The sequence below is a fragment of the Aegilops tauschii genome, chromosome 6 (genome assembly GCF_002575655.3).
Source record: "Aegilops tauschii subsp. strangulata cultivar AL8/78 chromosome 6, Aet v6.0, whole genome shotgun sequence".
NCBI lineage: Eukaryota > Viridiplantae > Streptophyta > Magnoliopsida > Poales > Poaceae > Aegilops > Aegilops tauschii.
The window spans coordinates 26,599,837-26,617,276 of record NC_053040.3 but is presented as its reverse complement, the minus strand read 5'-3'; positions in this window follow the sequence as shown (position 1 = coordinate 26,617,276).

Below are 17,440 nucleotides of genomic sequence, written 5' to 3'. Positions count from 1 at the left end.
TTTCCAAGCTCATGCCCGGGTCGAGAGATATGAAGTCTCCGACAAGTTCTTCAGCTGTAAAATGGAGGAGAATAGTTCTGTTAGTGAGCACATACTCAGAATGTCTGGGTTGCACAACCGCTTGACTCAGCTGGGAGTTAATCTCCCGGATGACGCGGTCATTGACAGAATCCTTCAGTCGCTTCCACCAAGCTTCAAGAGCTTTGTGATGAACTTCAATATGCAGGGGATGGAAAAGACCATTCCTGAGGTATATTCGATGCTGAAATCAGCGGAGGTGGAAATCAGAAAAGAACATCAAGTGTTGATGGTGAATAAAACCACTAAGTTCAAGAAGGGCAAGGGTAAGAAGAACTTCAAGAAGGACGGCAAGGGAGTTGCCGCGCCCGGTAAACCAGTTACCGGGAAGAAGTCAAAGAATGGACCCAAGCCTGAAACTGAGTGCTTTTATTGCAAGGGAAGTGGTCACTGCAAGCGGAACTGCCCCAAATACTTAGCGGACAAGAAGGCCGGCAACGCCAAAGGTATATGTGATATACATGTAATTGATGTGTACCTTACCAGTACTCGTAGTAGCTCCTGGGTATTTGATACCGGTGCGGTTGCTCATATTTGTAACTCAAAACAGGAACTACGGAATAAACGGAGACTGGCGAAGGACGAGGTGACGATGCGCGTCGGGAATGGTTCCAAGGTTGATGTGATCGCCGTCGGCACGCTACCTCTGCATCTACCTACGGGATTAGTTTTAAACCTCAATAATTGTTATTTAGTGCCAGCTTTGAGCATGAACATTGTATCTGGATCTCGTTTAATTCGAGATGGCTACTCATTTAAATCTGAGAATAATGGTTGTTCTATTTATATGAGAGATATGTTTTATGGTCATGCCCCGCTGGTCAATGGTTTATTTTTGATGAATCTCGAACGTAATGTTACACATGTTCATAGTGTGTACCAAAAGATGTAAAGTTGATAACGATAGTCCCACATATCTATGGCACTGCCGCCTTGGTCACATTGGTGTCAAGTGCATGAAGAAGCTCCATGCAGATGGACTTTTGGAGTCTCTTGATTACGTATCATTTGACACGTGCGAACCATGCCTCATGGGTAAGATGACCAAGACTCCGTTCTCCGGAACAATGGAGCGAGCAACCAACTTATTGGAAATCATACATACCGATGTGTGCGGTCCAATGAGTGTTGAGGCTCGCGGAGGATATCGTTATGTTCTCACTCTCACTGATGACTTAAGTAGATATGGGTATGTCTACCTAATGAAACACAAGTCTGAAACCTTTGAAAAGTTCAAGGAATTTCAGAGTGAGGTTGAGAATCAACGTGACAGGAAAATAAAATTCTTACGATCAGATCGTGGTGGAGAATATTTAAGTCACGAGTTTGGTACACACTTGAGGAAATGTGGAATAGTTTCACAACTCACGCCGCCTGGAACACCTCAGAGAAACGGTGTGTCCGAACGTCGTAATCGCACTCTATTGGATATGGTGCGATCTATGATGTCTCTTACCGATTTACCGCTCTCATTTTGGGGCTATGCTTTAGAGACTGCCGCATTCACTTTAAATAGGGCTCTGTCAAAATCCGTTGAGACGACACCGTATGAATTATGGTTTGGGAAGAAACCTAAGCTGTCGTTTCTAAAAGTTTGGGGATGCGATGCTTATGTCAAGAAACTTCAACCTGAAAAGCTCGAACCCAAGTCAGAAAAATGCGTCTTCATAGGATACCCTAAGGAAACCATTGGGTATACCTTCTACCTCAGATCCGAAGGCAAGATCTTTGTTGCCAAGAACGGGTCCTTTCTGGAGAAGGAGTTTCTCTCGAAAGAATTGAGTGGGAGAAAAGTGGAACTTGATGAGGTGATAGTCACCCCTTCCGTGTCGGAAAGTAGCGCAGCGCGGGAAAATGTTCCTGTGGTGCCTGCACCGACTGGGGAGGAAGTTAATGATGATGATCATGAAGCTTCGGATCAAGTTACTACTGAACTTCGTAGGTCCACAAGGACACGTTCCGCACCAGAGTGGTACGGCAACCCTGTCCTGGAAATCATGTTGTTAGACAACGGTGAACCTTCGAACTATGAAGAAGCGATGGCGGGCCCGGATTCCGACAAATGGCTAGAAGCCATGAAATCCGAGATAGGATCCATGTATGAAAACGAAGTATGGACTTTGACTGACTTGCCCGATGATCGGCGAGCCATAGAAAACAAATGGATCTTTAAGAAGAAGACAGACGCGGATGGTAATGTGACCATCTATAAGGCTCGACTTGTCGCTAAGGGTTATCGACAAGTTCAAGGGGTTGACTACGATGAGACTTTCTCACCCGTAGCGAAGCTGAAGTCCGTCCGAATCATGTTAGCAATTGCCGCATACTATGATTATGAGATATGGCAGATGGACGTCAAAACGGCATTCCTTAACGGCTTCCTTAAGGAAGAGTTGTATATGATGCAGCCGGAAGGTTTTGTCGATCCTAAGAATGCTAACAAAGTATGCAAGCTCCAGCGCTCAATCTATGGGCTGGTGCAAGCATCTCGGAGTTGGAACATTCGCTTTGATGAGATGATCAAAGCGTTTGGGTTTACACAGACTTATGGAGAAGCCTGTGTTTACAAGAAAGTGAGTGGGAGCTCTGTAGCATTTCTCTTATTATATGTGGATGACATATTATTGATGGGAAATGATATAGAATTCTTGGAAAGTATAAAGGCCTATTTGAATAAGTGTTTTTCAATGAAGGACCTTGGAGAAGCTGCTTATATATTAGGCATCAAGATCTATAGAGATAGATCGAGACGCCTCATTGGTCTTTCACAGAGTACATACCTTGACAAGATATTGAAGAAGTTCAATATGGATCAGTCCAAGAAGGGGTTCTTGCCTCTATTGCAAGGTGTGCAATTGAGCACGGCTCAATGCCCGACCACGGCAGAAGATAGAGAAAAGATGAGTGTCATCCCCTATGCCTCGGCCATAGGGTCTATTATGTATGCCATGCTGTGTACCAGACCTGATGTGAACCTTGCCGTGAGTTTGGTAGGAAGGTACCAAAGTAATCCCGGCATGGAACACTGGACAGCGGTCAAGAATATCTTGAAGTACCTGAAGAGGACTAAGGATATGTTTCTCGTTTATGGAGGTGACGAAGAGCTCTTCGTAAAGGGTTACGTCGACGCTAGCTTCGACACAGATCTGGATGACTCGAAGTCACAGACCGGATACGTGTATATTTTGAATGGAGGAGCAGTAAGCTGGTGCAGTTGCAAGCAAAGCGTCGTGGCGGGATCTACATGTGAAGCGGAGTACATGGCAGCCTCGGAGGCAGCACAGGAAGCAGTCTGGATGAAGGAGTTCATTACCGACCTAGGGGTGATTCCCAATGCGTCGGGCCCGATGACTCTCTTCTGTGACAACACTGGAGCTATTGCCCTTGCGAAGGAGCCCAGGTTTCACAGGAAGACCAGGCATATCAAGCGTCGCTTCAACTCCATTCGTGAAAGTGTTCAAAATGGAGACATAGATATTTGTAAAGTACATACGGACCTGAATGTAGCAGATCCGTTGACTAAACCTCTCCCTAGAGGCAATAATAAATGGTTATTATTATATTTCTTTATTCATGGTAATTGTCTATTATTCATGCTATAATTGTGTTATCCGGAAATCGTAATACATGTGTGAATACATAGACCACAACGTGTCCCTAGTAAGCCTATAGTTGACTAGCTCGTTGATCAACCGATAGTCATGGTTTCGTGACTATGGACATTGGATGTCGTTGATAACGGGATCACATCATTGGGAGAATGATGTGATGGACAAGACCCAATCCTAAGCATAGCATAAAAGATCGTGTAGTTTCGTTTGCTAGAGCTTTTCCAATGTCAAGTATCTTTTCCTTAGACCATGAGATCGTGCAACTCCCGGATACCGTAGGAGTGCTTTGGGTGTGCCAAACGTCACAACGTAACTGGGTGACTATAAAGGTGCACTACGGGTATCTCCGAAAGTGTCCGTTGGGTTGGCACGGATCGAGACTGGGATTTGTCACTCCGTGTGACGGAGAGGTATCTCTGGGCCCACTCGGTAATGCATCATCATAATGAGCTCAATGCGACTAAGGCGTTAGTCACGGGATCATGCATTGCGGTACGAGTAAAGAGACTTGCCGGTAACGAGATTGAACAAGGTATTGGGATACCGACGATCGGATCTCGGGCAAGTAACATACCGATTGACAAAGGGAATTGTATACGGGATTAATTGAATCCTCGACATCGTGGTTCATCCGATGAGATCATCGTGGAACATGTGGGAGCCAACATGGGTATCCATATCCCGCTGTTGGTTATTGACCGGAGAGGCGTCTCGGTCATGTCTGCATGTCTCCCGAACCCGTAGGGTCTACACACTTAAGGTTCGGTGACGCTAGGGTTGTAGAGATATGTGTATGCGGAAACCCGAAAGTTTTTCGGAGCCCCGGATGAGATCCCGGACGTCACGAGGAGTTCCGGAATGGTCCGGAGGTGAAGAATTATATATAGGAAGTCAAGTTTCGGCCACCGGGAAAGTTTCGGGGGTTATCGGTATTGTACCGGGACCACCGTAAGGGTCCCGGGGGTCCACCGGGTGGGGCCACCTATCCCGGAGGGCCCCATGGGCTGAAGTGGGAAGGCAACCAGCCCCTAGTGGGCTGGGGCGCCCCCCCATGGGCCTCCCCCCTGCGCCTAGGGTTGGAAACCCTAGGGTGGGGGGGCGCCCCACTTGCCTTGGGGGGCAAGTCTCCCCCCTTGGCCGCCGCCCCCCCTCTAGATGGGTTGTGGCCGGCGCCCCCCTCCCATGGGGCCTATATAAGGGGGGGGGAGGGAGGGCAGTAACATTACAGCCTTGGGCGCCTCCCTCCTCCCCTGCTACACCTCTCCCTCTCGCAGAAGCTCGGCGAAGCCCTGCCGAGACCCGCTACATCCACCACCACGCCGTCGTGCTGCTGGATCTCCATCAACCTCTCCTTCCCCTTGCTGGATCAAGAAGGAGGAGACGTCGCTACACCGTACGTGTGTTGAACGCGGAGGTGCCGTCCGTTCGGCACTCGGTCATCGGTGATTTGAATCACGGCGAGTACGACTCCGTCATCCACGTTCATTGGAACGCTTCCGCTCGCGATCTACAAGGGTATGTAGATGCACTCCTTTCCCCTCGTTGCTGGTATACTCCATAGATGCATCTTGGTGAGCGTAGGAAAATTTTAGAATTATGCTACGATTCCCAACACTATCATCCACCAATAGACCTAACTAATTTACATTAATCTAGCATGTATGTGAAGTTCATCTTAGACCATCTCAGTATATATGCTTAATTTGATGCTATTCCCCTGCCAATATCTTTACAAGTTGATGCTAAAACAATGCCCTGTAGTCTAGAATGTGAAAATGAAATGACTAGAATGTGATTTAATGCATGCGCTATTAAGATTAGCCCCAGATAGAGGGAGTAAGGAGATTAAATCACATGATTATTCTTGTGTTTCTATTTTGCTAAGATGTCGGATTTGTGAGGTGGATAGTTGCATGTTGACTGCTGATGTGCGTACATTGTATGTCAAGAGAAATCAGGTATTGAGTGGCTCCTATGTAGATATAGTAGATTTAATTAAGTGGATGTTGAGGAGGGAGGTCTAACAGTTCAACTTGTAAGCGCGCCTTGCTTTGTTCCCGAACTCTCGGTTACGATACACCCCAACCCCATTGCGGCATGTCTGCTTGAAAAGAGTAAATAAAATAATCTGAATTTGATTTTGCGACCCGCAGAAACCCTGTAAGGTCATTTATCACCAGGACAAGACATTTATTCTTTCATGGTACGCATGCAAGTTCTACTTTACATTAGTTAGGCGTTTAAATTCAAATAAATTTGAAATTTTCGAGCAGCACCAAAGTTTTTTGGGCGCCAGCGAAATCTCTAGTTTTTGCCGCTTTCCAGAAATTTCGGCCGAAATAAAAACGGAAGTATGTAGTGGCTACTCTCGGGTGTACTACACCTGAGTTCGTCTAAAAATTGAAAAAAATAGTTGTCTAACAACATCCAAAAAATCTAAAATTTGGCGACAACAAACTCTATCAATGTTTGAGGTTCTTGCAAAATTTCATCCCTTGAGCTCTCAGCAAAAAAAAAAAATCACTTCTCAAAGTTTTGTGCACTGTTTGAGCAGCGTTTTTTTTTTGTGGGAGCTCCTCGAATGAAAGAAAACAGTGTGCATTTTGGTCTGGCCAGCGCGCGGCCTCATTTCCATATGTTCCCTACGCATGCGATTCCGAGAGTAGCTAGTAGCTAGGTTAATTACAGGCTCCATTCGAGTCGAGAAGGAACACACACATCTAGATATGAGCTACTATAAATATGTGCTCCAAGGTAACTCGTGGACTCATCTATTTGTTGATCGATTTCCTTCCACGTCCACAAAGATTAAGGAAGATTAATTGCTTTCTGGCATATTTCGCATCCTCTCCATCAGACAATCTTTCGATGTGCCGCATCCTCTTCGTGGCAGGCGATCAGTCATGGCCTGACTTGCTAAAAAACGGCTTACTTTGGAGAGTAGGCAACAGTCACAGCATCAGAGTACGGAGGGACAATTGGATCCTCGCCCATTTTCTTATAAATACATCTCGCAGCAAGGGACGTTCCACATCCATTTTGTTGCTGATTTGCTGACTGACAATGGAGCATCGAGGCATGAACTCCTTTCAAAGTATTTTTTATCGGCTGATGTGTGGTTGAGATTCTGAAAATAAAGGCCTCTCTGAGATTAGAGGATGAAGTTTTAGCATGGGGACCAGGAAGATATGGCATGTTCTCTGTTAAAACTGCTTAAAGTTTGGCCTTTGAGGAAGCACACATGGGCAGTTCGGTCGCTTCTAGTTCCAATCCTTCGGGAAGCAGGAGATGTTGGAAGGATATCTGGTGTTGTGGTGTGTCACCCACTGTCAAATTTTTTGCATGGCAACTAGCAACAAACTCTCTTCCAACTTGGCAAAACAAACACAAAATTGGACCGGAGGTTTCGAGTTTATGTCCAGTTTGTGCAATGGAGTCGGATGACAACTTTCATCCTACGCAAAACTGGAGTTATTTACCCAAAACCACCATACTTGGGGCTAGGGTAACAACTTCGAGCACTTTCTGGGCGGCCGAAGAGCAGCGGCGTTCTTGCCCTTGTAGTCCATAGTCCATAGTCCATGGCCCAGAAAGTACTAAGTTGTTACCCTAGCCACAAGTGTGATGGTTTTGGGTAAATAACTCGCAAAACTGCACGCTCGCTCATCAGCTGTACAAGGCCATGTCTAAAGTGTGGAGACTACCGGCCCGGAATTGTTTCTGAAATCTGGGAAAGAATGGTTACTTCAGGTCATTGCTCCTTTGGATGATACAGCCCGCTGCAAGCTTCTGATGGTCTTCTGGAGATGCTGGTTCATTCGTAAGGAAGTTGTACACAACAAGTCGGCCCCGCCGGTGGAAGTATCTATCAGGTTCCTCCGGAATTATCTGGACTCCTTAATTGGGATTAAAATGAACTCTAGTATGGATCAAGCCAAAGGGAAGATGTCCATATCATATATGGATCCTATATCACATGTGCCCAAGATGCCACCGCAACTGCCCTGGGTGCTATTAGGATTAAACAGGACGTCCGAGTCCGAGTACACATATGTGTACGTATCCGAGTAATACTCCAAGTAGAAACCGATTAGGTTAGCTTGGGCTGTTTAGCTCCTTTATATAGCCCCTGTAACCCGACGATGTAACACAACGAAAAGAAAGCAATACAAAGAAGTATTCAACAGGACCGACAAGAGCCTTTGGCTATCCATCGATTCGTTTCTGTTCGTAAGTTCTCGCCGGAAGAAGTTGATCGATCCAGTCTAGCCAGCTCTACCGCGCTCACATACGTACGTGAAGTATTTGTGCATGTGCATGGCTACTGTTCATCAATCAAGGTGACTGCTAGCTAGCTTGCTAGCTTTGCACGTACGAGTGCTGTTGCTCCGGTGAACTGATCTAGCGATCAAAAGCCAACAGGTGCCGCCCAAGCCCCCAAGATGCCACAGCAACTACCCTGGGCGCCGCCCAAGCCAGGCTGGGTAAAGCTGAATTCGAATGGATTAATGGGTGAGGATGGTGCTGCTGCAGCGGGCATGGTTCTGCGTAATGAAATTTGTGAGATTATCTTTTCTGCTTGCAGACATCTACATGTCTGCCGTGATGCACTTGAGGCCGAGCTATGTGCCTATATGGAAGGTTTATCCCTTGCTTTGCAAAGGAGTGACTCCCCTATTGCTATTGAGATGGATTCAAGTATGGCGGTGACTATGATTCAGGACCCAGGAGTGGATCGTTCGGTTTATGCTGCTATTGTAAGGAAATCAAGTACTTGAGAAGCTTGCAAGAAACTAGTATTTCCCATGTATTTCATAGTCAAAATAAAGCTAGTGATTGCCTAGCTAGTTGTGCCAGACTAGAATGTAGAGCAGTATGTAACTTGGCTGGGTTTTGGTCCTGAAAAGGTCCGTGAATTGGTGCTCGATGACTGTAAGAACTTATTGAATGAGTGATACAAGTCTTACTTCAGAAAAAAATAAGTATTATAGGATTGAAACATAAAAATACAGAGAGAAGTCCATATTACAATCTTAAACTACCATCGAAGTTTAAGATACAACCCCGGACTTCAAAACCGGACAAAAACCAACCCTGGCCCGGTTTTGACTCTGTGTTGACCAGTTCTGACCATTGACTACCTAGTCAACCTGCCATGTCAGCAATCTATTTAACCCTACCCCCTCTCTCTCCTCACTCACCTCATCCCACCTAGCAGCCGCTGCCACCATGTCCTCCCCACTCGATCCTGCGCGCGCCGTCGAGGCGCTCAGCCAACCGCTCGCAGGCCGACCCCGGCGAGCGGCGCCGCTGTCTCCAGCCGCTCCACATGCCCCCTCCCTTCCCCTACGCCTCCTCCTGCCTCCGGCCCCCGCCGCAGCCGCTGTGTCGCCACCATCCATCGGTCCAGCAGCCGCGCCGCCTGCGCCCCCCTCGTCCAGCAAGATGAGGAGCCGCCGCCGCTAGCCCTTATCCTCCTTCCCCTTCCTCCACACCAGGCCTACACCTCACCAAGCCCGCGGCCACTGAGCTGCGAGGAGAGCGCCGTCGCTCGTACACACGGTCACCGATGACCTCCAGACAAACCGAGGTGTACATGGGATGCCTCGTCGACCTCTTCCTCCAGACGCAAATACGACGGTCGGGACATCCGAGAGGCTGACGTCCTCCTCCTTCTCCTCCAAGTCCGACCATGGCCGCCACCTCCGAGCTCTCCCCCATCATCGTCGCTGTCTCCCCTTCCTCCCTGAAAATCGATTCGACTTCCCGGAGGCGAGCCGCACCTCCTTCCATCATTCCTGGCCTTTTTCCCTTCTCCGCAAGCATCGATTCCGGCGAACCCGAGCTCCTGGACGTGGCCGCAGTGGCCACGGGGGCAACTCACCTCCTCTACCTCGCAGCCGGGCCCCGCCTGGTCTCCCCACACACTATCACCGCGCAGCACACACGTAAGAGCACCTCTGACCACAACCTCGCCAGAGCTCCACCATCGTTCGTGCATCGGCCTCTACCGCTACCTCTTGTGCCCAGGGTGGTTTGAGTGAGGAGAGACTTTTTTATTTTCGTGGGTCTCACATGTAAGTGACTTATGGGGAGATATGGTCTTTTTTATTTATCTGACTAGGCTGACTGGGATTGCTGGCTGGACAGTCAACAGAGTCAAACCTGACCAACGGGGTCAAAACCAGGGTTGGGGGAGGATAGGGTTGAATCGTGTCTGGTTTTCAGTGTTCAGGGTTGATTTTTAGATGGTTTTGAAGTTTGGGTTTTTATCTTAAACTTTGATGGCAGTTCAGGATTGTAATACGGATTTCTCTTAAAAATGCATCACGGGTGGCAGCAAAGTAACGACGTGAGCGGATAGCAGGAAAAGAAAAAAAGAAAAAGAAACAGTGTTCGTTTCGGTCTGGCCGGCGCGTGGCCTCATTTCCGTGTTCCCTACGCATGCGATTCCGAGAGTAGCTAGCTTAATTACAGTCTCGATCCGAGTCGGGAAGGAACACACAGAGCCAGCGATCGAGCAACTATAAAGTGTACTCAACTATAAATATGGGCTCCATATCAATCAGCACAAAGAGCAATTGCTTTGCGGCGTTCTTCACATCCTCTCCATCAAACAATCTATCGGCACCTCCCTCTCGCGCGTGGCGGCTGATCCACGAACAGCAATGGCGACAGTAGCAAATGCTCTCCCGCCACTGCTCCCGACGCCGCCCAGGAGCGAGATGCTGCCGATCCTCCCGACGCCGCCCAGGAGCAAGATGCTGCCTCTGTTGCCGACGCCGCACGGTGTCGTCCTCACCATGCTCGTGTCCGCCATGTCAGGCCGCGCTGACTTCGTCCAGAGGTGGGACTGGAACAAGACGGGCAAGAAGCCATGCAGCTCCATCTGCTCCTCCTCCTCCTCCTCATTGTCGGGCAGCGAGAGCACCGGTCGTGCCGACTCCGTCGACCGGTGGGACTCGGACAAGAAATACAAGAAGCCCCGCACCACCGTGTCGTCGTCATCGTCATCGTCATCTTCATACAGCGCCGTGAGCTCCGGACGCGCCGACTCCGTTGAACGCTGGGACAGCAAGAAACTCGCGAGCTCATGCAGCGCGTCCCCGCCCACAGGTCGCGGCCGCCATGACGGCAACAACAGGCGCCTGGCTAGCCCTGGCCCTGGCCGCGCGTCCTCAGCAGAGCGCTGGGACTTGCACAAGAAGACTCGCCCGGAGCACATGCCTCAGACTAACGCGACGGCCACGGCACCGCAGAAGGCCGTGTTCGCCGGGCCCTGCTTCTACGCCTCGCCGGACCCGAGCATGCTCCCCATGCCCTCCTTCTTTCTGCGCGCACATTAGCCTTCACTCTGTACTACAAGTAGTAATTGTTACAAGTCCATCACGGCGATCTAGTTCCTCTCTAAGGAGTAGTGTTGTGTAGTAGGATCTTGTAATCCCTAATATTTCATCTCACCTAGTGAAAAAGCATCGGACTCCACAACATTTGGCTGATGCTACTTCTGCTGTGATGATTCAATATGTGTGAAGGATGTTTATTTTCAATGAATTTGTTCGTGGTCGTCTTTCTGCAATTTAATTTCAGCAACTTTTAATGTACCATAGCTTTCAACTTGAAGTTAACTATGATGAACAGAATATGTGCACTTCTAAGAACTAGACTAGAAGAGTTGCTGGTATGGCTTCAAGAACCAAACACAAACATGAAACAGTCACCCCTGTCGCTCGCTTGATCCAACATTACTTGCTGGTGCCTTGATCGAGCATGGTGAAGTGGGAGTTACACATTGTTGGCTGCCTTGCCCGTCAAGCTCGTCGCCGCCTCGTTGGTCTCCCTCATCTTCATAATCCATGGCGCCTTAACATTTGCTTCGTAGAACCAGATAGCGAGCGCTTGGTCTTAAGATTTACCGATGCTTTTTGTTAGAACAGATTTCATGTGTTTTTCCTTAGGGCAAAAGCAAAGTTTACTGATCAAAAACCACATGAAGTGGAATACAATATGGATCGTGGGGGTGGTAGAACCACAAGTGGCGCCCCTCATCCAGAGGATTTGAAAACTTAGCTGAACTATCTGCTTCTGTATTCGCCGCTCGACCTTCAAAAGTGAACTTGCAGTTGAAGACTACTGCTCTATGCTTGATCTCCCTGATTATGCCCGTAACTGCTACACGTGCCTTTTGTCTATGTCGTTGATCACTTGTTTCAAGTCTGAGGCCACAACAAAATTTCAAAGTAATAAATCTTCAGCAAGAGACAAAACCTCTCGACAGGCCATCACTTCCAATGCTGCAACATTGATGACTCGGAGAACAATCAAGGCTGAACTACCGAAGAAATAACATCCAACGTCCCGGCACACAGCAGCTGCCGGAGCCACCACCCCCCCTCCCCCCGAGCCTGATCGAGCTAGGCTAGCATCCACCTAAATCTTTGCATAACCCTCCAGAGGTGCTTTTGGTCTTATAGTTTCATTCCTCCGCGTGTCTGATTTGTTGCTTTTTTTCTGCGGGACTATCTCGACTTTAGAAATAGATCTGTCTATAATCTGGTAGATTTCCTCATGGATCACCTTTTTCTTTGCCTGCCATATAGTCCACTCTGTCACTGATAACCTGACAAAAGATTCATGCAAAAGAGTGTCAATAGACCAGAACAAGTATTGCTTTGCACACAGTTACATCGTTTTGCATAGATGCTCGGCCAGATCACCATTAGCTAGTGCCCATACACATCTTGCTATTATACATTCAAGGAAAGAGTGTCTCCAAGAGTCCGCAACTCTGCATAGTGCACAGGAGCTCGTAGACTCGTAGTAGACATATTTCTGCGAGCTCTTACATCCTCGGTTGGTAGCCTCCATAGAAACACGCGTATCTTGCTTGAGGCTAGAGTTTTCCATAACATTTGCCATGTTGCTGCGTCGCTGTCATTGCTCAATGAGCTAGAGGAGCCATCTAACCTTGCTTCCCGTCTCACCTTGGTTGCGATCATCATTTTATATGTTGATCTGATTGTGAAACTGCCACCTTTTTTTTTTTCAAAATTCCATGCTAGCTATCTTCCATGTCCCTTGTGGACAAAGGTATACTAAGAATGGCTGGCACGTCAATTGGTATGCATACCTTAGCGAGTTTCCCCATGTCCCATCTTGTAGAAGTGTGGTCAATAAGATCAGAAACATAAAGGGGTGGGGTGGGGGGGGGGGGACAGTTAGACCAACATCCAAAAAGGGTGCATCATCACATTCTTTGTATCCAATTATCGGTCCATATATGTGTTGAGGATCCATAACCAATCCCCCTAATCAGACCCTGTTGGAGGACATCATGGCCCTCCAAAATCGTTCTCAAGATCTGGCTTGGATGGTTGCCTAGTTCTGCATGCAATATGGAGTCAGAGGGAAGATAGTCCGCCTTTCAAATTCTTGAACTTAGTGATTCTAGAGATTGAACTATGCGCCACGCCTGCTTTGCAAGTAGAACCAAATTGAACAGTTCAAATATTTGAAGCCCAAGCCTCCCATGTACTTTGGTTGTGTCATAGTGTCCCATGAGACCCAACTGGGTTTGCGATGGCCTTCTTTGCTTCCGCACAAAATTTTCCAAATCAACATATTCAAATGCTCACATAATACCCTAGGATGTTTAAAACAAGGCATGAAAAAAAACAGGTACCGCTAGCGCAAAAGATTTGAACAACACTTCCTGGCCGAGGACATGGTTTTCTCAATCCAACTTTGAATTCTGCTCCACAGCTAATCTTTCAAATACTTAAATGCTCCATTCTTCAAAGAACCCACATTAGATGGCAGACCTAGGTACTTTTAATTCAAGGTTTCATTTGGAAAATGTAACAAAGCTTTAAATTCCTCTCTAACATTTTCTGGACGTCCCTTACTAAAGAAGACATACGACTTGTCATAGTTTATACGCTGACCAGATGCCTCACAATATGTGGTTAACAACTATTTTACCTCATTTGCCCCCTCTCCACTTGCCTTGAAAGAAAAAGCAGGTTGTCATCTGCGAATAATAAGTAGGTTACAGGTGGAGCTGAAGCCGCCACCTTGACTCCACTCATGTTTGATGACTTCTCTAATACATTTTTAGAGGCACGTAAGGCCCTCCGCTACTATCAGGAAGAGGTGTGGGGAGATTGGGTCTCTTTGTCGAATCCAACATGAAGGTTTGAACTCTTGCACTCTCTTTTCATTAAATAAAACTGAGACCTTTATTGTCTTTACCAAGCTCATGACAATATCAATTGTAAACCCGATTTGAGTATTATTGCTTCCAGATAGTCCCATTCAACTCTGGTCATATGCTTTCTTAGATTTCTTAGTGCTAAAATGGGCAACACACCACTCACACTCAACCGACCCATTTTCTTAAGGAACTTATTCATCGCCAGTTTAATCAAGCATTGGAGCCCAATAGCCATGTACTGATGCATGTGACATGTTATGTGATAGCTTGCGTGCCTGAACTAGGCCTAGTAATCGATGTATTGTCTGGTCGCCGACTACTTACAAATAAAACAAATTATACCTAGCACTGTAGATGTTCGTCTTGGACGGGAAGGAACGACTTCGACTAGGAAATGTAGCTAGATTTGAATTCACTATGAGGGTGGTTGGGGAGAGAAGCAAGATGATTCAAATCGATTGATACTGATCTTTTGAGATTTCTTCACTCACTTTTGGAGCATGGTTGGGGATTGCCACGATCCAAATTGTGTATATATGTTTGATGACACCTGGTTCTGAAGCACCCGCATCACACACGGTTCCAAGATCTCCAAATTGTCTGTATAGTGTTTCTAAAGAGCTCAAAAATCCTAGCAAGAACGCCACCCTTGCTACACTCACGAATAGGAACTAGTGGAGGTCTAGCCGATCCAGGAGTTGAAGTTACCCGAGGCAGACTTTTAAAGGAAACGAAAAATCAATGCCATGATACAATTAAATAAGGGATTCAACAAAATTAATTGGCTAAGTAGTTTGCAGTCAGGCAAGATGATGAACAAAACTAAATATTACAAGTAGATTCATTCTAAAAAACTAGGTGAAAAAAATATATAATGGAACAAGAATTTCATATAAAGTCTAATAATTTGGACTCCTAGAATCTTCCATTAAGCCAATGTTTTTTTTTGAACATAGACGCTAGCAGCGTCCGGCTTTAACTTAATAAAGCCACCAGGCAGAATCTTCACATACAGTCTTACAAACCAGAAATAACAAGTCCAGCGAGCCCATGGCTCAAGATAAAACTAAGTAGCATACAACCACAAGCTCGAAACACAAAAGCCGAGTATCAAGGCCATAGCTAGCAGCACGAGTAGGATCATGGGGCAGCCATCGTCCCGTGCCGCGCCTTCATCATGGATGACTTGATCAGCTCCATGGCCTCGTTCATGCGCTCGATGTCACGCTTCTTCCCCAGTGGAGCCCAGACCTGAAGGAAAATGTGGCATTTGAAGATAATATCAGCGGGGTGGGTCGGGAATTTGTGTTCAATCGTAATTTTGTTACGAACCGTCCAAAGGGACCAAAGAAGCGCCCCAACGCATCTCCAAACTATCCTAGCATTGGCCCCTCTTTGCGTCGTTAAGATAGACAGCAGTTCGTGGCCAGACTGAGGGTTCCAATTTTGATTGAATGCGTCTCTCACTGCACTCCACGCAAATCTAGCAAGCACACAACCAAAGAAGACGTGGTTCGCGTTTTCCCCTAAACCGCAGGTGGTGCATGTGCCGTCCGCCGGCCCATTTCGTTTGGCAACGTTGTCCGACGTAGGTAAGCGGTTGCGAAACATTTGCCAAAAGAAGATCTTGATCTTGAGAGGAATGGCAGCTTTCCATAGCCCCCTAGCTATATCTAAAGTAGGTCCCGAAGATAGCTTGTCATATAAGGACTTGACCGTAAATCGCTTAGAAGCGGACAACTTCCACGATATCGTGTCCGCCCCAGTGCTACGGTTCAGACCACCCAAGTCGACCGTCAAAGCGTCCCAGCTTGCAGCCTCCCTGGGCTCTAGATTCCTGATGAACGCAATGGCTGGAGGGTGGACGCGTAAAGCATCGGCCACGAAAATGTTAGTGTCCGTTGCCAGTTGGTACAGTTCCGGATGGGATTGCCATAACGGCTCCTGACCCCACCAATGGTCGAGCCAGAACCGTGTGGACTTGCCGTTGTTTACCCGGAACTGTGCACCAACTGAAAAAGCCGGTCGTACCGCTTGGATCCCGTTCCAAAAGGTCGAACCGTTGGTTTTAGCCTTAAACAGATTCCCCTCCGGGAAATATTTGGCTCGAAGGATGTCTGCCCAGAGCCCCGACTCGTTTTGGGCTAGACGCCACCACCACTTAGTTAGCAACGCCACGTTCATGAGTTTAGAATTCGTGATACCTAGGCCGCCAAATTTTTTTGGCCTACACGCTGCTGCCCATTTCACTAAGTGATACTTGCGCTTGGTCCCGGCTCCTTCCCAAAAGAACCGGGAGCGAGGGGTATCGAGTCTTGTGTGAACCCCGTCCGCTAGTAGGAACATCCCCATAGTGAAAATAGGGAGGGAAGATAAACTCGAGTTGGTTAGGATTAGCCTCGCCGCCGAGGACATAAACCTACCCCTCCAAGGGCTCACTCGGTTAGCGACCTTCCCATAAAGCACGGCGGTGCCTCTCGCGAAAGAACAACCGTGCCTCCCGCGGAAGCAAAACCGTGCCTCTCGCGAAAGACAAAAAAAAACAGAAAACGAGTTTTTTTTGTTTCTGAGAGGCACGACCGTGCCTCTCGCGGAAGCACAACCACGCCTCTTGCGGAAACAAAATTGTGCCTCCCGCGGAAGGAAAAAAACAGAAAACATGTTTTTTCCATTTCCGAGAGGCACGACCGTGCCTCTCGCGAAAGCAAAACTGTGTCTCTCGCGGAAGAAAACAAAAAAAGGAAACGCGTTTTTCCGCATGAATTTTTTTTTGTCCAAAAACTAAGAAGACCGGTGGAAAACCAAAAAGTAGAAAAAAAATGGAGAAAAAAATTAAAAGCCGAAAACGCGTGTGGAAAATAAAACAAAAACGAAATCTGGAGTGAGCGCGACACGTTACGGCACTGAGAGCGCGCCAAGTAATCGTTGCGAGAATCTCGAAGCAGCGCTTGTCAACTAGTTGCTCCTGCGTCAAGAGCTGAACCGTGTATCGATCAAATGGGCATAAGTTAAACTAGTGTTTTCCAAAATTTATCATAATTTCAAAAAAATCAGCAAGTTCAAAAAATGTTTCTGGTTTCAAAACTTGTTCGGAACGTTTTTAAAATTTTGTTCAGAATATTTTTTCTTTAAATTTATCAGAACATTTCAAATTATGATGTGGATTTTAAAAAATGTTCCTGTTTTGAAAACTTGTTCACAAATTCAAAAAAGGTTCCTTCTTCCGAATTTTTTTTCACTTTCCAAAAAAAGTTCGGATTTGCAATTTGTTTGGGATTTTCAGAATTTTTCTCCATTTCGGAATTTGTTATGAAAATTGAAATATACATTCGTGATTTTAGAATTTTATTCACAAATTCAAAAAATGGTCATGTATACATTTTTTTATTTAGAAAATACACCTTTTTCAATTCTGTTCACAAACCAAAAAATATTTTATTTCAAAAAAAGTTCACATTTCCTAAATTTGTTCACAAATTCAAAAAATGTTCACATGACTAAAATTGGAAAATGTTTGGGAATTTCAAGGAATATTCCT